The sequence below is a fragment of the Microcaecilia unicolor genome, chromosome 1 (genome assembly GCF_901765095.1).
Source record: "Microcaecilia unicolor chromosome 1, aMicUni1.1, whole genome shotgun sequence".
In the NCBI taxonomy this organism is placed as follows: domain Eukaryota; kingdom Metazoa; phylum Chordata; class Amphibia; order Gymnophiona; family Siphonopidae; genus Microcaecilia; species Microcaecilia unicolor.
In genome coordinates, this window is record NC_044031.1 from 254,498,643 (window position 1) to 254,520,132 (window position 21,490).

The window sequence follows — 21,490 nt, forward strand, 5'->3', positions numbered from 1 at the left end:
CTTTGCTGGCGGGGGACCCCAAGCCCCCGCCAGCCGAAGTCCTCTCTTCCGTGCAGGATGCAAGTTTCAACGCTTCCTGTTCTTCTGAGTCTGACGTCCTGCACGTACAACGTGCAGAACGTCAGACTCAGAATTTGGAATTCAGTCTGACGTCCTGCGCGTTGTACGTGCAGGATGTCAGACTCAGAAGAACAGGAAGCGTTGCAACTTGCAGTGGCGCAGCCTGCATGGAAGAGAGGACCTCGGCTAGCAGGGGGTTGGGGTCCCCCGCCAGCAAAGGTGACAGCAGCGGGGGAGGGTGTCATTGGTGGCGAGGGGGGGGTCCGGAAATGGCGGGGGGGGGGGGGGGATCGGTGGCGCCGGGGGGGGGGGGGGCTAAAATGTGCCCCCTCCCTCTGGCTCTGGCCCCCCCTACCGCCCGAGTCCAGATACGCCCCTGCCTAGCACATGCACAAAACAGGTTTGCGGTCAATGTTGATGTTCTACGCATACCCAGGGGAAAAAAGGCAACAACCATGTCATAGGCATGCATCCAGTGATGTCACATGGATTTTTCTTTTTTTTCCATAACAAATTTGTAACACTACTGTTACATGCGGGACGCACACATATACCTGCAAATTCTATATAGTGCGACTAGAGTTATGTGTGCAAATCTGGGCATATTCTTATTTGTGTGGGCAGCTCAATTGGTTAACAAGCTGTTAATCTGGTCGTGAGCCCTTGAGCCCAGGCCGAGGCCTAGTATAGGGTTTTGACCAAGTCCTAGGGTAGACCGAACAGGCCCTACACACCACCCCACCCACCAAGCCCCGCACACACACAACAACCAACTCGCACCACCAGAAAATGGAAGATAGAGCATTCAGGCAGGCCTCATGGCCTAACGGGAACCCACTTGCACAGAGGCCAAGCGTGCGGGCTTCACTGCTGAACAGGAACCGACTTGTACACTGGGAAGGGAGAAAGAACAATGAACGGTCCCCCAAGGGACTGGAGCACAAGCAGCGCACACAGCACTGGTTAGAGACACAAGGGAAAGGGCAATTGACAGGAGCCTCTAAAGGAATACACACGGCTGTGCCACAGGGCAGACAAGGATACAGGAAGCCCCCCAAGGGAACACTCTAGGCTGTACCATTCAGCACACAAATGTAAAGGGAAACCACCTATAAGAATACACAAAGCTGGCCCCATAACACACAGAGATAAAGGGAACTGCTTATAGGAATAAACAAGGCTGTGCCACACAGCATTCAAGGTAAAGGGAATCCAAACACAATACACAAGGCTGACCCCGCAACACAGAAGGGAAATGCTTATAGAAATATACAGGGCTGTGCCACACAGCACACAAGGTAAAGGGAAGAGTAAGCAAACAGAGAAAGCTGCCTTAGCATACACAGATCAGACAGATACAAGGACATGGGAACTGCCAAACGGAGGCAGGACCACAGGGCGCAGAGCCTAAGCTTAGCACAACAAAGGGAACAGAGAGAGAGAGAGAGGGAACTAATCAAACAAACAAGAACAATACCAGGCAGAAGCTTACCACAGACAGCACAACACTAGAGAAGCGGAGAACAGACCAGGTGTAGTGAAGTGAGGCAATCAGGCTCATGCTGGGAATACCCAGCACACACACACACACACACACACACACACACACATATCTCTCTCCAAACATTTTTTAAACCCCGCTAAGCTAACTGCTTTTACCACATTCTCTGGCAACGAGTTCCAGAGTTTAATTACATGCTGAGTGCAAAAACATTTTCTCCGATTCTTTTTAAATTTACTAGTTTGTAGCTTAATTGCGTGCCCCCTAGTCCTAGTATTTTTGGGAAGAGTAAACAAGTGATGCACATCTACCCGTTCCACCACTCATTACTTTATAAACCTCTATTATATCTCCCTTCAGCTGTCTTTTCTCCTAGCTGAAGGGCCCTAGCCGCTTTAGTCTTTCCTCATAGGGAAGTCGTCCCATCCCCTTTATCATTCTCATCGCCTTTCTCTGTACCTTTTCTAATTCCACTATATCTTTTTAAAGATGCAGTGACCAGAAGTGAACACAAAATTCGAGGTGTGGTCACACCAAAGGCATTATAACATCCTCATTTTTGTTTTCCATTCCTTTCCTAATAATACCTAACATTCTATTTGCTTTCTTAGCCGCCGCCACACACTGAGCAGAGGGTTTCAACATATTATCAACGACGACGCCTAGATTCCTTTCCTGGTAAGTGACTCCTAATGTGGAACCTTGCATTACGTAGCTATAATTCAGGTTCCTCTTTCCCATATACCTCACTTTGCAGTTGCTCATATTTAGCATCATCTGCCATTTAGATGCCCAGTCTCGTAAGGTCCTCTTGTAATTTTTCACAATCCTTTCGCGATTTAACAATTTTTGAATAACTTTGTGTCGTCAGCAAATTTAATTACCTCACTAGTTACTCCCATCTCTAGATCATTTATAAATACATTAAAAAGCAGAGGTCCCGGCACAGACCCCTGGGGAACCCCACTATCTTTTCTTCTCCATTGAGAATTCTAACCATTTAACCCTACTTTCTATCTTTTAACCAGTTTTAAATCCACAATAGGACATGACTCTCTAATTTCCTCTGGAGTCTTTCATGAGGTATTTTGTCAAATGCCTTTTGAAAATCCAGATACACATTACTGACCAGCTCACCTTTATCCACATGTTTGTTCACCCTTTCAAAGAAATGTAATAGATTGGTGAGGCAAGATTTTGCTTCACTAAATCCCGCCTTCCTATGATGACGTATTTCCTGTTTCCATGAGGGCGGGACACTGTCTGTGAGGGAAGGGAAAGGCTGGAGGTGAGCCCGCTTGCTGTTCTGGTTTATTCACTGTCATCGCTGCTGAAAATAAAAGGTTTAAACGCGCGGGGGGGGGGGGGGGGCACGAAGGAACACAGATGAGGGCTGTCAGGGAGAGAGGAGAAATGACTGGACATGGAGGGGAGGGCAGGGGCAGAGAAGAATCGCTGGACATGGAGGGAAGGGGCAGAGGAGAATTGTTGGACATGGAGGGGATGGGAGGGCAGGGGAGAGAAGAGAAATCACTGGACATGGAGGGGAGGGCAGAGGAGTGAGGAGAATTGCTGGACGGATGGCTGGAGGGGGCAGGGGAGAGAGGACATTTGCTGGATTTGGATGGAGGAGAGAGTAAGGGAGAATGGAGAGTTGCTGGACATGGATGGAGAGGAGGGAAGTAGAATTTGGGGACTGAAAGGGGGAGCTGGGGAATTCACTGGACATGGATGGGAGGGTGGGGGTCAAAGGAGAATTGTTGGACATAGATAGGGGGAGGGCAGAGGAGAATCGCTGGACATGGATGAGAGGGGAGGGGAGGGCAGGGGGAGAGAAGAGAAATCGCTGGACATGGAGAGGGGAGGGCAGGGGAGAGAGGATAATTGCTGGACATGGATGGAGGGGCAGGGGAGAGAAGAAATTTGCTGGATATGGATGGAGTGAGGAGAGGGCAGGGGAGAATGGAGAGTTGCTGGACATGGATGGATGGATGGAGGGGAGGGAAGGGGAGAGAGGAGAGTTGCTGGATATGGATGGAGGGGAGGGAAGACAGGAAGGAGATGCACATGGATGGAGGGGAGAGCAGGGAGAGAGAAGAGAAATCACTGGACATGGAGGGGAGGGCAGAGGAGAGAGGAGAATTGCTGGACATGGATGGATGAATGGAGGGGGCAGGGGAGAGAGGAAATTTGCTGGATATGGATGGATGGAGGAGAGGGCAGGGGAGAATGTAGAGTTGCTAGACATGGATGGATGGAGGGGAGGGAAGTCAGGAAGGAGATGCACATGGATGGAGGGGAGGGAAGAGAGGAGAAATGCTGGACATGGATGGAGTGAAGGGCAGGGAAGAGAGGAGAAATGTTGGAAAAGGATGGAGGGATGGATAGACAAAGGAAGGAGATGCACACGGATGGAGGGGAAGGAAGAGAGGAGAAATGCTGGACATGGATGGAGGGGAGGGAAGACAGAGGAAGTATATGCACATGGATGGAGGGGAGGGGAGCGAGGAGAAATGCCGGATATGGATGGAGGGGAAATTGCTGAATTTAAGGGCTGGATCGGAATACTTTGAGGGCAGATGCTGAAACTGGACGAAGGATAGGGACAGGGCTACAGATGGTAGACAAGACACATAAGGACACAGGAAGGATGATGGACATGGTGAGAGAAAAAATATTAAACGGAAAGAAGACACTGCATAAAACAGAAGACACTGGGACCAAAGCGAATAGAAAAACTAAATGACCAGACAACAAAGGTAGAAAAAAGTATTTTATTCAGAATTTATTAATTGGAATATGTCAGCTTTTAGAAATGTGCATCTGTGATATTTTGCATGTAAGTTTCAATTTTTCTAGTATTGCTGCATGCCGAGTCTAACTTCTTGAAGTAACTTTCCAGTTCAGTATTTTGCCTTCATATTTTTATTTCTAGTTCCTTGTGTTATATCTGTTGTCATGTGTTTTTCATGTGTGATCAAGGTGCAGTATTCTGCTAGTGTGTAGTATTCGTAGCCATTTTTGGGTTTTTTTTTCATTAGGAAGTGTACTGGTGTTTTAGAGCCCGGTCTAATTACAGTGCTGCCTTTCCACGCATAAGGTTGTAGCTCGTCCTGTCCTTGGAATTAGTGCTGTTATGGTTTGGTAAGGTTATGAGTGTGTTTCTGCACAAGTTTGTGTATAGTGTTTTGCAGTGGAGAGATTGTGTGTTGGCCTTACTGAGGTGGCACCAAAACATCAGAAAGGGTGTAGAGCCTAAATCATGACACACTACCTCTTGAAGGATCTACATATAGAGCTTATGCATTTCTAAGGTCTACACTGGCATGGTATGGGAAAGAGGGTGGAGAAATACTACTGGAGAGAAGAGGGAGTACTGGGTAAGGAAGAAAGAAGGAAGGAAGGAAGGGAGAAAGAGCTGGCTTTTTTGGGAATAACTGTCACCTCTGTGGCCGTGGCCACCCTCAGCCTTACCTTCTTTCTGGGGGTCAGCAGCTCTGTTGGCTTCTGTCTGTGTTTGTGTTAGTCTTGTCTCTGTCCTGGTGTGCTGGCTGCTTTCAGCATGAACCTGATTGCTTCACTAGACCTCACCTGTGTGGGCTATGTCTCTCTAGGGAGCCAGCATCTAAGATGGCTGCCACCGGCTCTGTGCCAGCTTCCAAGATGGCTCCTGCTTGTCTTTCCTGTGGGCTCACTTCCTATGTGTGTCAAGCCTCTCTTTGGGGTCAGTGTACTTCCTGCTTCTGTCCTACTGCTGATGTCTCATCAGTGAGAGCCTTCATAAGGAAGTGCTGTGCTTGCAGTCAGTGCCTTTGCATAAGTGTTATGCTCTTAGGCCAGGTCAGATTAGTAAGTGTCTGCTGCACTACTGCTTAGCCTCTCTCTGGGTTCCAGCCCAGTTTCTTTCTGTGTCTGTGTCTCTGTTGTCCTTCCGTGGGGGGTCTTCCCTGCCACTGTCTGACTGTGGACTGCGGGTCCTTCCTGGCTTACCCTGTGTTTGGGGTGAAACCTCTGTTCCTGGCTTATCCTGTGTTTGGGGTGAAGCCTCTGCTCCAGGCTTACCCTGTGTTGGGGTGAAGCCTCTGTTCCTGGCTTACCCTGGGTTGGGGTGAAGCCTTTGTCCGGGTTTGTTCTCTGTCTGTATGCGAAGCCTCAGCCTTTGTGGGTTCCCCAGTCAGTGTGTGGAACGGCTGTGGCTTCAGACCCTTGGTCTGTTCTTCCTGGTTACTCTGTTTGCTCTGCTGCCAGCCCAAGACCCCTGGCCTGTTCTTCCTGGTTTGCTCTCTTTACCCTAAGTCCTGCCTTGCCTAGCCTGTGTGCCTTCCCTGCTTGTATATCCTGAATCCTGTTTCTGTCTAGCTAGTGTGTATTTCCTGGGTGGTTATTCCTGTATCCTGTCTCCACCTAGCTAGAGGGTTTACCCTGTGGGTATTCCTGGATCCCCGTTCTGCCTAGTGTGTTGCTGCCCTAGTCCTTGCTCCTGCTAGCTTCTGTACGCCTTGTGTTCCTTGGTCTGTCTTCTGGGCCTTGCTAGTGGCTGTGCAGCAGCACACTGTCTGAGTCTAGTTCCGTGCCCTGTCGCCCTCTTGTATCCCAGACCCAGGGTGGGTCCTCTGGATCTTCAGTTCCTGCCTTATCCTGCAAGTCCTGCCGGCCACCTGCACTTCGGAGCTCAACTCCGGAGGAACGGTGGCTAAGTGCAGGTGAAGCTGTTCCTGTTTCGTCTGTTCTAGTTGCCTGCCTTGTACTACTCCAGTCCAGAGTTCCAGTACTGCTCTTCAGGGTATCCAGTTCCAAGGTGGTCTTGCCTGCCGCTGCTGCTCCTCGGCAGTGGCCCAAGGGCTCACGAACTCCAGTCCTGCCTCGAGGACCTGACAGGATGCCAAGGCCCTCGAGAACGCAACAATAACCATAATGTATATGTATGCGATATCTCATACATATTTATTATGGTTATTCCCAAAAAAGCCAGCTCTTTCTCCCTTTCTTTCTTCCTCCATATTAGCAAATTCATTTGCATATATATATATATATATATACAAATGAATATGCTAATGTCACCACCCTCCTGCGCTCCGTTGTATCTGTGGTGGTTTACCCAACACCTGTTGTTGGTAGTCGTGGCTAATGTTGGGTACCACACGGAGCTCAGGGGATGGTGCAGGAATACTAACGTCATCCCACCCTTTCAAAAAGATGTGGGAGGAAAAATAAACTAAATTGGATACTTTTCTAAATTAACCAGAACCACCACACTGTTAAAATTTTTAAACAATAAGTCAACTTTAATTTCAGAAATTTCTATAACAAATATTATAACAATTAAAGTAAAACATAGGTTTAAGACAATGAGCAGATAAACCCTTTTGCTGTGTTATCTTACTTTCTTTTGTATCTCTTTTCCCTTCTAGGTACCTCTTACTCACGTCAGGACATACCCAATATCAGATAAGTATAAAAAGAACCATAACAACCTCAATTATTTTATGTATTTTCTCTCTCTCTCTGTATTTCCCTGAATTTGATTCTTTGTGGTTTCTTTCCTCTTCTCAGGTCACTGTAAGCAGCTCACCTCTCTCATCAAGGTAATAAGGTAAGTATTGTTTTTTTTCTCCCTATTAGTCTTTCACTATTTACTTCTATTTTTTTTATATGTCCCAAAATGTCACTTAGCTGTCGTTGGTTAACTCTCCGTTCCTGTCGCCGTCTTTCTTGCGTGGGGGCCCGTTGACAGCAGATGCTCTACTTCTTTCTTCCTCCTAAACCATTCTTTAAGCAAATGAACAGGAGGCAAAACCCTCTCTTCCTGCTTCGTACTGGAACTCTAAAGGATTTGTTCAAAAACTGTGGCCAACTTTTCTTTAAAATCAAATTAACCAAATGTTCCCTATCTTCCAGATCTAAACTTTAGTTTTGTTCCCTGAACTTGTGGTGAGAGAGATTGATTGTCCCTTTCACACAATCACTCCCACACAATTCTTTTATTACACTTATTCAAACTCTTATTTCAACTCGCTACCCCTTAAGCTATAACTCTACTTCCATTGAATTAAACTTTAAATTTATTCCCAAACCCTTTCCCAAATACTCTTTAAGCTACTAATACTATTACACTAATAACCCTCTCTTATCAAATTCCCCTTAACTCCTACCCTATTCCTACATTCACCCTATCCTAATAAAATTTTAAAACTTATTCTATAAATCACACCTTCCTTACACACCTCACTTTCATTCACCATCAATCACCAGAAACGTTTCCCAATATCCTAACTTTTACCATTAAAACCCTCCTCTCACTACCAGCACCTCCTCAACACCTCCACTCTCTCTGACCAACAATCTCACTCTCACCAACTGCCCACTCCCCGGTTGCCTTGGTAACCAGCCTTGGCTTGCGTTCCAAGACCCTTTCAGCCAATCCCTGACTATTACCAACATTCTAATTTCCACTGCTGACCAGCGGAATTCTGGCCAGCAGTGCAAAATCCCCATTTTAACCCCATAGAAACTAATGGAAAAATAATAAAATTAAATAAAAACCCTATAAAACTATATCCGAATCACCCCAAAATTTCCATACCAATTAAACTTCCCGTTCCCTATTAAATCCTGCTTTTAAAATTTAAAAATACCACTTTTTACAGTCCGCCCGCAATAAGCTCTCTCCTAAACCCCCCTCAAAAATCCCAAAATAATTTGAAACCCCCTCTAAAAATTCAATCCCCCTCCTCTTTACCTGCTACGTCGAATTTAAAAATTTACAATGTAATTAACCCCTTAAAACCCACACTTTCCCCAAACACCCCTAAAAAATATTAAAATTTAAAATGTAACCCCCCACAAAAATAAAGAAAAATACCCTGAACCCAATTATGCAAAAATAAATCCAATCCGACAACCCCCTGATTTTTAAAAAATAAAAAACCCAATTTATGCAAATTTAAAATTAACAAATTAAAATCTTGGATTTTAAAACCCCTTACCTTGTTGTAGAATTTCCCCTCACGTTAAGCCTTCCATCCGTTCTGGTCTCCGACGTCCTGGCGCGAAAACAGAACAAAAATTAAAATCGTCCCCAAAAATAGCAATTCTTCTGGAGCTCCGGCTTAAAAATCGAGGCCCCGGCTTGTAGGCCTCGCTGGAGCTCCTACCCAAAAACTGTTCGTGCGCATGCGCACCCCCGACACACCCCTCAGCGGCTGGGGACGTGCCCAACCGTCCCCGGCCCGCAGAAAACTCCCGCGCCGTCTCTCTTCACTCCCGGGGACTCGCCCAATCGTCCCTGGGAGCCAAAAACAGCAGCACCGCATCGGGAAATCGCAGCGCTGCCCCAAAAACCACAGCGCTTCCAGCAGCGCCTTGTTCTGGCCCTCCCCTCTGCCGCAATCTCTCCTCCACCTCAGGCCCCAAAATCCATCGGGAGCGCCACTCTCCCCCCGCAGTGCTCCCGTCCACAAAACTGGGCCCAAAATCGGCCCCGAAAATCGCCGGACCCGCCAAAAACTGGGCGTAAAATCGGCCCCGCAAAACCTCAGAGCCCCCAGGTAAGATTTTAAAAAATATATTTTAACCCTTGGTTACACTAATATACCCCGCCCCATCCTTTGCTCACCTCAAATGAAACAGTCAAACTACGCCCATGACTTCATAAAATGCTACCCTAGAGGTTCTGGATTTGAGCTTTCTACCTAAGAGCCTAAATTTGGCTTCCAGAACCTCTGTCCCACATTTTCCTATGTCATTGGTGCCCATATGTACCAAGACAATTGGCTCCTCTCTAGCACTATCTAAAATTCTATCTAGGTAATTCATGAGGTCTGCCACCTTTGCACCAGGTAGGCAAGTGACCAAACGATCCTCACATCCAACAGCCACCCAGCTATCTGCATGCCTAATAATTGAATCACCAACTATAATAGCTGTCCTAACCTTTCCCTCCTGGGTAGTAACTTGAAGACACATCCTTGGTGCAAGAGTCTATTGCATCCCCTGGTGTGCTGGTCGTGTCTACAGGATTACTGCCAGCTGCACCAGGCTGATGCTCTCCTTTTAGGAGACCTCCCTCCTCCAAGGCAGCACAGGGGCTGTCAGACTGGAGGTGGGACGTCTTTACAATGTCCGTGTAGGCCTCCTCTATGTACCTCTCTGTCTCCCTCTGCTCCTCCAAGTCTGCTACTCTAGCCACAAGAGAATGGACTCGTTCTCTGAGAACTAGGAGCTCTTTGCATCGAGCACACACATATGACCTCTCACCAACTGGGAGATAATCATACACGTGACACTCAATGTAAAAGACTGGATAGCACCCCTCTTGCTGCTAGACTACTGTCTGCATCTTAGTATTACAGAGTTGTTTATTTAAAACTTCTCAAGTTACTAGGGATATCAGATGAATAAAAAGAGCCTTAAGATTGGTGTCATTTGTTCTCAGAAACTAGTTAAGTGTAATTAAAACTCTAATGAAAACTTCCCTCTTGTTGTCCTAATTAGAATAATTGACTATAAATGAAAGAGTTGAGTTAGGGGTGGGTGGGAGTTGGAGAGGGTGGGTGGGAATGAGGACCGAACTAGGCCCTACTCTGCCTTTTATAGACTATCTGTTAATGCTGTGGCAGAAAATTGAAGTTTTAAAACTATGGGGAAAAGGGTATGGAGAGTAGCTAATAAGGTTTGCTTCTTTTTTTATTTTAAAATTTTAACTGTTTATCAGTATCCTACAATTCCTCTTTTAAACCCAATCTTTAAGTTACCAAGCACAGAATAAAATAATGCCACTTACCCACAGAAATGTTCTCTCAGAACTTCTCAGAAAGGATATACATATTGAAGAAGCTAATATATATGTTAAGGTAGGTCAAAGGTGAGAGCAATGTCATGGAAAATATTAGATATTCAAAATAGAAGAAAACAGTTAAATATAGTTTTGTGTTATCTTTTAGAATAAAAGATTGGTTTGTTCTTGCTTGTTCTTCTTTTGCTCTCACAACCCTATATAGTTTCAATTTTCAAAGGGATCTAGCCAGCAAAGTAAGGTCTCAGCCAGCTAAGTTCAAAGGCTTTGATATGCTAGTCCCACTGAGGAATTTAAATTTGTTCACCTTATTTGACAAGGTGGCTAAATTAAAGTGGTTTATATTGCAAAGATTATAGAGGGCAGGATTAACAAGGAAAACATATGTTAGCAGTGATTTTCAGTGCTAGCTAGTTAAATCTAGGTACATCAATTGTAAACCTAGGTCTGGCTGGCTTCAATTTTATTTATTTAGATTTTGCTCACACCTTTTTCAGTAGTAGCTCAAGGTGAGTTACATTCAGGTACACTGGATATTTCTCTGTCTCAGGAGGGCTCACAATCTAAGTTTGCACCTGAGGCAATGGAGGGTTAAGTGATTTGCCCAAGATCACAAGGTACAGTAGTGGGATTTGAACTGGCCACCTCTGGGTTGCAAGACTGGTGCTCTAACCACTAGGCCACTCCTCCACTTCCTCTTTAACATCCTCCACCACTCTCCTAATGTCCTGATCAGGGGCGTAGCCACTGGGCCCAACCAATTTGGGGTCAGGCCCACCCAGCAGCAGTGTTCCTTCCTGCACAGCGATTCTGGTCACAGGCTCGGCTCGCAGCAATTCCCACACGCTGCCTGCCGGCTGCCGCTCAACAATCTCCTTGTAGCTACTAAGCGCTAACCCGGCAGCCTCTCCTGCAGAGGAGAGGCTTCCGGGTTAGCGCTTAGTAGCTGCAAGGAGATTGTTGAGTGGCACCTGGCAGGCAGCATGTGGGAATCGCTGCGATCCGAGCCTGCGACCGGAATCGCTGCTGGGCGGACCTGCAAGGAGGGTGAGGGAAGATGAGGCGAAAGTTGCTGCATGGGGGAAGGGATGATGGGGAAAAGATGTTGCATGGGGGAAAGGGATGATGGGGAAAAGATGCTGCACAGGGAGGAGGGAAGATGGAGAGATGAGGCATGGTGGGTGGGGGAGATGCTGCACGGGGGAGAAGGGAGAGATGCAGCAAAGGGGTGGAGGGGTGAGGAAGGGAGAAGTCTTGGCTGTATATGAGGTGGAGGGGAGGGAGACATGCTGCATAGAAAGGGGATAGGTGGTGAGAGGGGGAGAAATGTTGAACAAATGGGTGGAGAGGAGGGAGAAATGGTGGGCATAGGGATGGAGAGGAGGGAGAAATGGTGGGCATAGGGGTGGAGGGAAGGGAGAAATGTTAGATATGATGGTAGAGGGTAGGAAGGGAGAGATGCTGCATGGGAAGGGGAGAGAGATGTTGGACCAGAACACAAGGGAGAGGGAGAGAGAAATGTTGGCCATGATGGTGGAGGGGAGGAAGGTAGAGATGCTGTATGGGAAGGGGAGAGCGATGTTGGACCCAGAACACAAAGGAGAGGGTGAGAGAGATGGTGGACAGTGGGAATGAGAGGGGGAGATAGACATGGGGGTGGATGAGAGGGAGGGAGAGGTACACAGTAGGTGGTGAGGGGGAAAAATGCTGGGCCATGGGGGAGAGGACAGGAATGAAGAGAAAAGGGGCAGGAAAATATAAGGCTACCAGGTTGGGGTGGGGTCCTGATTCAATATAGAACCCTCCTCTGTACCTTGAATCAAGCCTCCATCCTACCTGACTGTCTCAGAAGCAGCAGGGCTTGATAATTTTCCCAAACCCCTCTTTGTTCTGTCCTCTGACTTAAAAATTATGGACCCTGAGATCGGTAGTAGGAATCTTGCTACACTTTTAGAGTCTCCTTTTGACCTGGATTGCTCAATGTTGGAGGCAGAATACTGGGCTAGAGGGACCATTGGTCAGACCCAGTATGGCTATTCTTATGTTGATCTGGAGAGAACGGCGGGTGGTGGAGTTTTCTTTCCAACCTATTGCTGTTTGAATTTCCTCCTGAAGAAGTTGCAGTAATAAGTGAAACTTGGATCCTTGTTGGGGTTGTTACTGCACATTTAGTCACCTCTGAATCTCAATATTCTTCCGATGTTGGAACAATGCACTAGATAAGTTGAACATTTTGTTTGGTATAGGTTTTTTTGGGCCATACAATTTATAATAGTACAGACTCTAATATTATATTACTATACCACTTTTGAGTGAAACTCTTGTACAATGATTGAGATAAGGGGGGAAGTGGGACTTGATATACCACCTTTCTGAGGTTTTTGCAACTGCATTCAAAGAAGTTTACATATATTCAAGTACTTATTTTGTACCAGGGGCAATGGAGGGTTAAGTGACTTGCCCAGAGTCAGAATGAGCTGCAGTGGGAATTGAACTCAGTTCCCCAGGATCAAAGTCCACTGCACTAACCACTAGGCTACTCCTCCACTCTGAAGGTGTTTGGATGTGGTTTTTAAATCACTATGGGACACTGATTATTTCTGAGCACTATCACATTTATGTGCGGTATCAATATAATAATTTGTACCTCAAGGTTCTCTGGCTGTCTGGCTGGCTGTCTGGGTTCGCAACATGTTGGTGACGTCAGCTTGCCTCCAGTGTTCCCTTCCCTCTCATTGTCCCGCCCTCGCGTAGAGATGAAATGATGTCAGAGGAGGGCGGGACACTGAGAGGGAATGCTGGAGGTGATGCGGGCCCAGCCTGCCTGCCGCCGTCAGATGGAGGGGAGGACAGAATCGCAGGACATCGAGGGGAGGGGAGGGCAGGGCAGAGGAGAATCAATGGACATGGATGGGATGGGAGGAGAGGAGAGAATCGTGGGACACGGAGGGGAGGGGACAATCGCGGGACACGGATGGGAGAGCAGGGCACAGGACAATCGCTGGACATGGATGGGAGGATAGAATCACGGGACATCGAGGGGAGGGCAGGGCAGAGAAGAATCCATAGACATAGATGGGATGGGAGGAGAGGAGAGAATTGCGGGACATGGATGGGAGGGCAGGGCAGAGGAGAATCGCTGGACAAGGAGGGGATGGGAGGCGAGGGGAGAATCACGGGACACGGATGGGAAGGCAGGGCAGGGCACAGGACAATCGCTGGACATGGAGGGGAGGACAGAATCATGTGATATTTAGGGGAGAGGAGGGCAGGGCAGAGGAGAATCGATGGACATGGATGGGATGGGAGGAGAGGAGAGGAGAGAATTGTGGGACACGGATGGGAAGGCAGGGTAGAGGAGAATCGCTGGACATGGAGGGGAGGGCAGAATCGCAGGACTCGGAGGGGATGGCAGGGCAGGGCAGAGGAGAATCACTGGACATGGAGGGGAGGCCAGAATCGAGGGACACGAAGGGGAGGGCAGGGCAGAGGAGAATCGCTGCACATGGAGGGGAGGTCAGAATCGCGGGACATGGAGGGGAGGGCAGGGGAGAGAGGAGAAATCGCTTAGATGAGAGCCTTCCTAGGGCCTGCTTCATTTTTGAAGAAACGGGCTTTGTTGCACTAGTCTTTTTAATGTTTTGCATTTGTATTCCTGCATATTTGTGTATCTATTCTTATATCCCTCATTCCTCTTTCTTCCCATGCCTGATAGTCTTAAAAACTGCAGGTCCTGACACCTGCTGATCACTCCTCCCTCCCACTAGTTCTTCAAACAAATTGCCCCCTTCTCCCAATCTTCAAAGCAATTGTCTCAACCTTCCAAAACTATCCTCAACCTCTATTGGAACCTCTCTTTCTCCTTCATCCCACCAAATCCATCCAGAAGCTCTCTATCCCAAGTTGGAAAGAAAACATGGTCTTACTTTCTATTGGTCTGGAGTACAACATTATTCTGGCAAAACTGAGCATCAGAACATTGCTGGATCCCAGGCCAGTAGGAGGTAAGTCTGTGTCTTACTACTGCCTTGCAGGGAGGTTTATTGATGGAGTTCTTGGGCTGAGGGAGTAGCGAAGGGGTTGGGAAATAAGTTTTTGACACTAGGAAGGATAGGAATGGGGCAATTAAAAAAAAGTGGAAGGGTGAAGCAGCGCTTTTTTGGGAAGATTTGGAGAGAGGTTCCTGGACAATATTTTGAAGACGGGTAGAAAGGAAGGGGATTGGGGACTCTGCTGCTTTTCAGACTATTGATCAGGAGGAAGGGGTTTCTTTATAAGGGAAAGGGCATAGCTGGCAAGCAATGATCATTACCCTTTTCCTCCTAGTTCTTACTTTGTCTCTTTTATCTTAAACTATGTGTGGCTTCCCAGAGTCATTGGGTTTGTAACTATGATAGATTAGAGAATTTGACATCAGGTGGCTATTTGGCAGTAGTGATGCAAGACTGCCCTTCAGAGCTGTATCCCTATAGAAAAATTGTGTGTTTAGAGTGCAGCGAGGACATGGAGAGATATGCTTTGCTATACCTAAGGAGATTCCCTGAGATTGGCATCATAAATCATTAGATCCCATCATGAGCAAAAAGGAAAATAAAGATATATGAATCTCAGGAGAGAGCTCTGAGAATAGCACCATCTGTACTGTCTTTTCAAGGAAAATGTTTTTCTCATGTGTGAAAAAGCCAGCATTGCAGTTCTATACTAAACATTACATTGAAAGGAATTTTATATCTCACATTTTATTTAATGTTGTTCATTCCTGATGGGTTTCTTTTAAAATTTTATATTTATACATTTTTCAACAAATCTCAAGAACTTTTTAAGAAAGATATTTCCTGTTACAGGGTAGACATGAATCGCTTGTTTACTCTTTCCAAAAATACTAGAACTAGGGGGCACATAATGAAGCTACAAAGTCGTAAATTTAAAATGAATAGGAGAAAATATTTCTTCACTCAATGTGTAATTAAACTCTGGAATTCGTTGACAGAGAATGTAGTAAAAGCAGTTAGCTTAGCGGGGTTTAAAAAAGGTTTGGATAGCTTCATAAAGGAAAAGTCTATAAGCCATTATTAAAATGGACTTGGGGAAAATCCAATGCCGATTTCCAGGATAAGCAGCTAAAATGTATTGTACTGTTCTGGGATCTTGCCATGTACTTGCGACCTGGATTGGCTACTGTTGGAAACAGGATGCTGGGCTTGATGGACCTTTGGTCTGTCCCAGTATGGCAATACTTATGTACTTAGGTAAGTGCCCTAAATGACCAGATGACCAATGGAGAATGAGTCCCCTTATTCCCCCAGTGGTCACTGATCCCCCTCCCACCCCCAAAAGGTGTGAAAGAAACAGTACCTACCATCCTCTATGATAGCTTCAGATGTTATAGCCAGTCCTATTGGAGCAGCAAACAGGTTCCTGGAGTAGCCTAGTGGTCAGTGCAGTGCACTGTAGAGAAGGGAACCCAGGCCCATATCGTAATCTAAATGTTACATTCGTGGTGGAAAGTGTGAGCCCTCCAAAACTCGTCAAAAACCTACTGTAAGCACATATAGGTGACACCTGCAGCCATAATGGCTATTGTAGTGGTGTACTGTTGGGTACAGTAGGTTTTTGATGGGTTTTTGAGGGCTCACTATACAATATAAGGGGGTAACGGTGAGATCATTAAAATCATTGATGTTATGTATCAGTCCTTTCCAGCTCGTAAGCCATCTTGTGCTAGATGTATGTGCTGGCGACAGCAGGCTAACAGCTGCTGACAGGTCCTGTTATCTTCATGTCTAACTTTATCAACACTGATTTTAACATTAGTGCCAGACTGGTCAAAGCAAGCTGTGCATTTGGACCCTTGAGGCAGAGCTTGTGGAACAGGTGCAGCAGTGTGCATATCATTACAAAGTTGACAATTTATTTATTTATTTATTTAAGAGTGCTTGATATACTGCCTAAACACATGTGGCTTTACTAGGTGGTTTACAACAAAAAATGAGCAGTGAAAGGAAATACAATAATAAGAAGGAAGAAAGACTAGAGAGTAGGTCAGGCAAAGGAGGAGAGCAAGTGCAAGTAGAGGTTAGAAGTTAGCCAACGACAGAGTGGGTTATCCAAAGGGGATTTGAAATAATCAGATTTGAGCTGAGATTTCAATTGTTTGAGAGATGGTAAAATACCAATGTTGTCCAGAAGGGAATTCTAGAAATGAGAACTAAGCTAGCCAAAGGCAGTGGCATGAGAATGGTCAAATCAAAACTGAGAGGGTGGTGGTACATTTAGATGAGACACCTGCGATGAACGTAGTGAACTGAGTGGCATGTAAGAAGTGATCAAGGTCGAGAGATAGTCAGGTATACTAGGTAGTCAGCTCTTGAAGACTAATAACAAAATTTTGTATTTGACTCTGACCGAGACTGGCAGCCAGTGCTCTTTAATCATCAGGGGGAGTAACATGATTGAACCTGTGAGTTTGTGGAGAAGCTTCACTGCTGTAGATTGTTTAAGCTGAATTACCTTGATAGAATCTAATGTTTTGTTTCCAGACGACACCTGTATTCCTGAAAAAGCATTGTTTAGGCTGAGAGTTCACATGGTGGCTGCAGGAGACAGTACATGTTAGTGTTAGATCTGCCACTCAAGTGTGCATCAGTTTGAACAGAATCTCATCTTGCCACTGATAGAGAAATGTCAACACTGCAAAGCAGCTAATCATTTGGCTGAATACAATCGCTGTGGAAGGCTATCAGGCTCATTTTCGAAAGAGATGGACGCCGATCTTTCGACATAAATCGGAACATGGACGTCCATCTCCCAGAGACGTCCAAATCGGTATAATCGAACCCCGATTTTGGACGTCTCCAACTGCATTCTGTCGCAAGGATGTCCAAATTTCAAGGGGGGCGTGTTGGAGGCGTGGTGAAGGTGGGACTTGGGCGTGCCTAACACTTGGATGTCTTTGAGCCATAATCGAAAAGGGACGTCCTAAAGTAAAACTTGGACTTGTATCTTAAAAATAAGATACAAACAGGTGCCTGAAATGACCAGATGACCACCAGTGGGAATCAGGGATGACCTCCCGTTACTCACCCAGTGGTCACTACCCCCCTCCCACCCTCAAAAAAACATCTTTAAAAATATTTTGTGCCAGCTTCTATGCCAGCCTCAGATGTCATACTCAGGTCCATGACAGCGCATGCAGGTCCCTGGAGCAGTTTTAGTGGGTGCAGTGCACTTCAGGCAGGTGGACCAAGGCCCATACCCCTCCTACCTGTTACGCTTGTGGAGGAAACAGCGAGCCCTCCAAAACCCACCACAAACCCACTGTACCCACATCTAGGTGCCCCCTTCTCCTGTAAGGGCTATGGCAGTAGTGTACAGTTGGGGGTAGTGGGTTTGGGGGGCTCAGCACACACGGTAAGGGAGCTATGTACTTGGGAGCAATTTATGAACTTCACTGCAGTGCCCCCTAGGGTGTCCGGTTGGTGTCCTGGCATGTCAGGGGAACCAGTGCACTACAAATGCTGGCTCCTCCCACATCCAAATGGCTTGCATTTGGATGTTTTTGGTTTCGAAAATCGCCGAAAGTCAAAGACGTCCATGTATGAAAACATCCATCTCTAAGGACGTCCAAATCCAAGGACGTCCTTGATATTTTTGAAATGAAAGACTATCTTTTTTCGAAAATATGGTTTTCCCCGTCCCTGGATTTGGATGTTTTACAAAGACGTCCAAATCCCAACTTGGACGTTTCTTTCGAAAATGTCCCTCTTTGTCATTCAAAAGTTGGTTTACATTAGTGAAGGGAAATCTTGCCTCACCAATCTACTACATTTCCTTGAAGGGGTGAACGAACATGTGGATAAAGGTGAGATGGTCAATATTGTGTATCTGGATTTTCAAAAGGCAGTTGACAAAGTACCTCATGAAAGACTGCATAGGAAATTGGAAACTCATGGGCTAGGAGGTAGTGTTCTATTGTGGATTAAAAACTGGTTAAAGGATAGAAAACAGAGAATAGAGTTAAATGGTCAGTATTCTCAATGGAGAAGGGTAGATAGTGGGGTTCCACAGGGGACTGTGTTGGGACCGCTGCTTTTTAACATATTTATAAATGATCTAGGTATGGGAATAACTAGTGAGGTAATTAAATTTGCTGACACAAAGTTATTCAACGTTGTTAAATTGCATGAGGATTGTGAAAAATTGCAAGATGACCTTACGAGATTGGGAGACTGGGCATCCAACTGGCTGATGATATTTAATGTGAGCAAGTGCAAAGCGATGCATGTGGGAAAGAGGAACCCGAAGTATAGATACGTGATGTGAGGTATGTGAGGTGATTTGTATGGGTTAGAAGTGAGTGTTGCTATGTGGCTGAGAGAATAATTTGAGTGGTGAAGTTAACAGTTTAAGGCTAGAAAATGGAAGTGTATAAATAGCCAAAGCCCAAGAGCATAGGCGGTCGGTGGCCCAACTGTTTGGGGAGGCTAAAGGGGGTGGGGTTAGGGGTGGGGCCAGGGGCAGGGCTTACATCCATAATTGTCTGACAACACAGAAAAAAAATAAGTAAAAATAAAATAATCACAATTAATACCTTTTATTAAATTTAGATATTAGATAGGTATCATATGTCAAAGAATAAAGTGGTTGCTTAAAGCATATACTAACCACAATCGCTCAACTGCAAGACACTATGCACAACTTTGTGCAAAAACACACTCAGAATCTTACTGTACCATAAATATTACACTGGGCAGACCTAATACACCAATATACCACCCATACGGAAAATGCAGACCGTCAACAATATGAAACAAGGAATCATAATATCACAATTCTCATGTAGAGCCACAAAACACCCTTTTACGGTGGATAGTGTTCACAATGAGCTCCCTTTATTAACGACCATATGTAGATCCTTGAAGAGTAGTGTGTCATGATTTAGGCTCTACACCCTTCCTGACGTTTTGGTGCCACCTCAGTAAGGCCAACACACAATCTCTCCATTGCAAAACACTATACACAAACTTGTGCAAAAACACACTCATAACCTTTCCAAACCATAACAGCACTAATTCCAAGGACAAGACAAGATGCAACCTTATGTGTGGAAAGGCAGCACTATAATTACACCGGGCTCTAAAACACCAGTACACAACCTAGTGAAACAAAAAGGGCCGCAAATACTACACGCTAGCAGAATACTGTATCTTGATCACACATGAAAAACACATGACACAACAGATATGAAGGCAAAATACTGAACTGGAAAGTTACCTCAAGAAGTCAGACTCAGCATGCAGCAATACTAAAAAAATTGAAACTTACATGCAAAATATCACAGATGCTGACATATCCCAATTAATAAATTCTGAATAAAAAAATGTTTTCTACCTTTGCTGTCTGAGCATTTAGTTTTTCTCTTAGCTTTGGTCCCCGTGTCTCTCCCGTCCCGTCCGCGTGGTCACTTTTTACATCCCTGAAGCCTTCGGCAATTCGATTCACAGTCAGCCTTCTGCCAGCGTCGGGGCCTTTCTCTCCTCAGGCGCGTCCCGCCTACTCTATTGCAACGTCCTGTTTTCCACAGAGGTGGGATGCGCCTGAGGAGAGAGAGACCCCGACGCTGGCAGAAGGCTGACTGTGAATTGAATCGCCGGTGCTGCGCAGGAGGGGGAGAAGGATTCAGGGAAGTAAAAAGTGACCACACGGACGGGAGGGGAGAGACGGGCAGAAGAGGATTCGGGAGGAAGGGAGCAGAAAAAAATATTTATTGCCACGAGCTGTTTAGGGGAGCGACCACTCCCCCTGCACCCCACCTAGCTATGCCACTCTGCGTCTATCTTGCCCCCAAATTCAGCATCTCCCTTTTCTGTATCTTTATCTTCAGAGATACATCATCTCCCCTTTCGGTGTCCCTATCTTTCCTTGTCCTGCATAGTCTATGTCTATATCCTTCTCTACATGTCTAACATCATCCCTTTCCCTATATCACCCCTCTGTCTCAAACCCTTCCATTGTCCAGTATCATCCCTGTGTATCCTTGTTCCTAGCAACCCCCCCTCCATGTCCAGCATCTTCAGTATCCTTACCCTGTGCTCGCTCCCTATGTTCATATGCCCATCTCCAATATTCTCTCTCTAACCATATCCTTCCTCCATGTCCCTATTCTTATGCTCTAACATATCCAGCAACTCTCCCGTCTCCTTATGTCCAAAATTTTTCCTATCCCCACCCCAAAAAATCTTTGTCTCTTTCATCTCTCGCCCCCCGTATCCAGCATCTGTGCCTCTCTCACTGCGCCCTCTGTAGCGCTCTCTGTTGTGGTGCAGCATCTCTCCAGTTGTTTGTTCCCCTTATACCATGGCACCAACCTTTTTCCCCCTCCCGGTCCAGAGTTTTTTTCCAAGGAAATTTGATATGACCTGAAGTCCTTGGTTTCTTCTTTCTTCTTCTCGCTCCTCATCCATGCTGGCAGCAGTGTTTAACGCCTGGTCTGCCTGCAGCCTTCCATCTGCCGCGTGCCACCCCTGCGGGAACAGGAGGATTGGAAGTAGGTCAGAGGAGCGCGGGTGACACGCGGCTGAGGCGAGGGAAAGCTTCCTTGTTAAATGCAGGAGCAGCAAAGAATCAGCTGGCAGGAAACGCTCCTGATAGGCTCCTGATCACAAGGCAGGAGGAGTCCAGAACCTGAGGAGCCAATCCAGACCCTAGGAGGTGGAGCCAGCCAGACGAGCCTGTTGTTGTAGGCCGAAACCAGCCTACACACGCCACACGAGGCTAGGGTTACCATATGGCTCCAGAAAAAGGAGGACGGATTGAGTCAGCCGGGTTTTACTTCCATTGCTTTCCATTGAAAGCAATGGAAGTAAAACCCGGCTGGCTCAATTACTTCCATTGAAAGCAATGGAAGTAAAACCCGGCTGGCTCAATCCGTCCTCCTTTTTCTGGAGCCATATGGTAACCCTACACGAGGCGCAGCCCCAAGCGCCAAACAACTTCGAGTCTGACGTGAAGCCTCAGCACGCTGCAGCCAATCGTAGAGAGCCGCGCTCGCCAACCCGCGTGAGGGACGCGGCTTGCTTGGGGCTTGTGGCTGGGGAGGCTTAGCCTCCCCAAGCCTCTTATACCGGGCGCCTATG

General features: G+C 46.4%; 1 long non-coding RNA gene across 1 annotated transcript; it reads right to left on the reverse strand.

Moving 5' to 3' along the window:
- Positions 1–840: 840 nt before the first annotated feature.
- Positions 841–10,358, reverse strand: LOC115460761. Its single transcript, XR_003940556.1, has 3 exons — positions 10,348–10,358; positions 5,766–5,772; positions 841–922 (listed from the first exon to the last, which is right to left on the reverse strand). It is a non-coding gene; the product is annotated as an uncharacterized LOC115460761 (long non-coding RNA).
- Between the last annotated feature and the right edge of the window lie 11,132 nt (positions 10,359–21,490).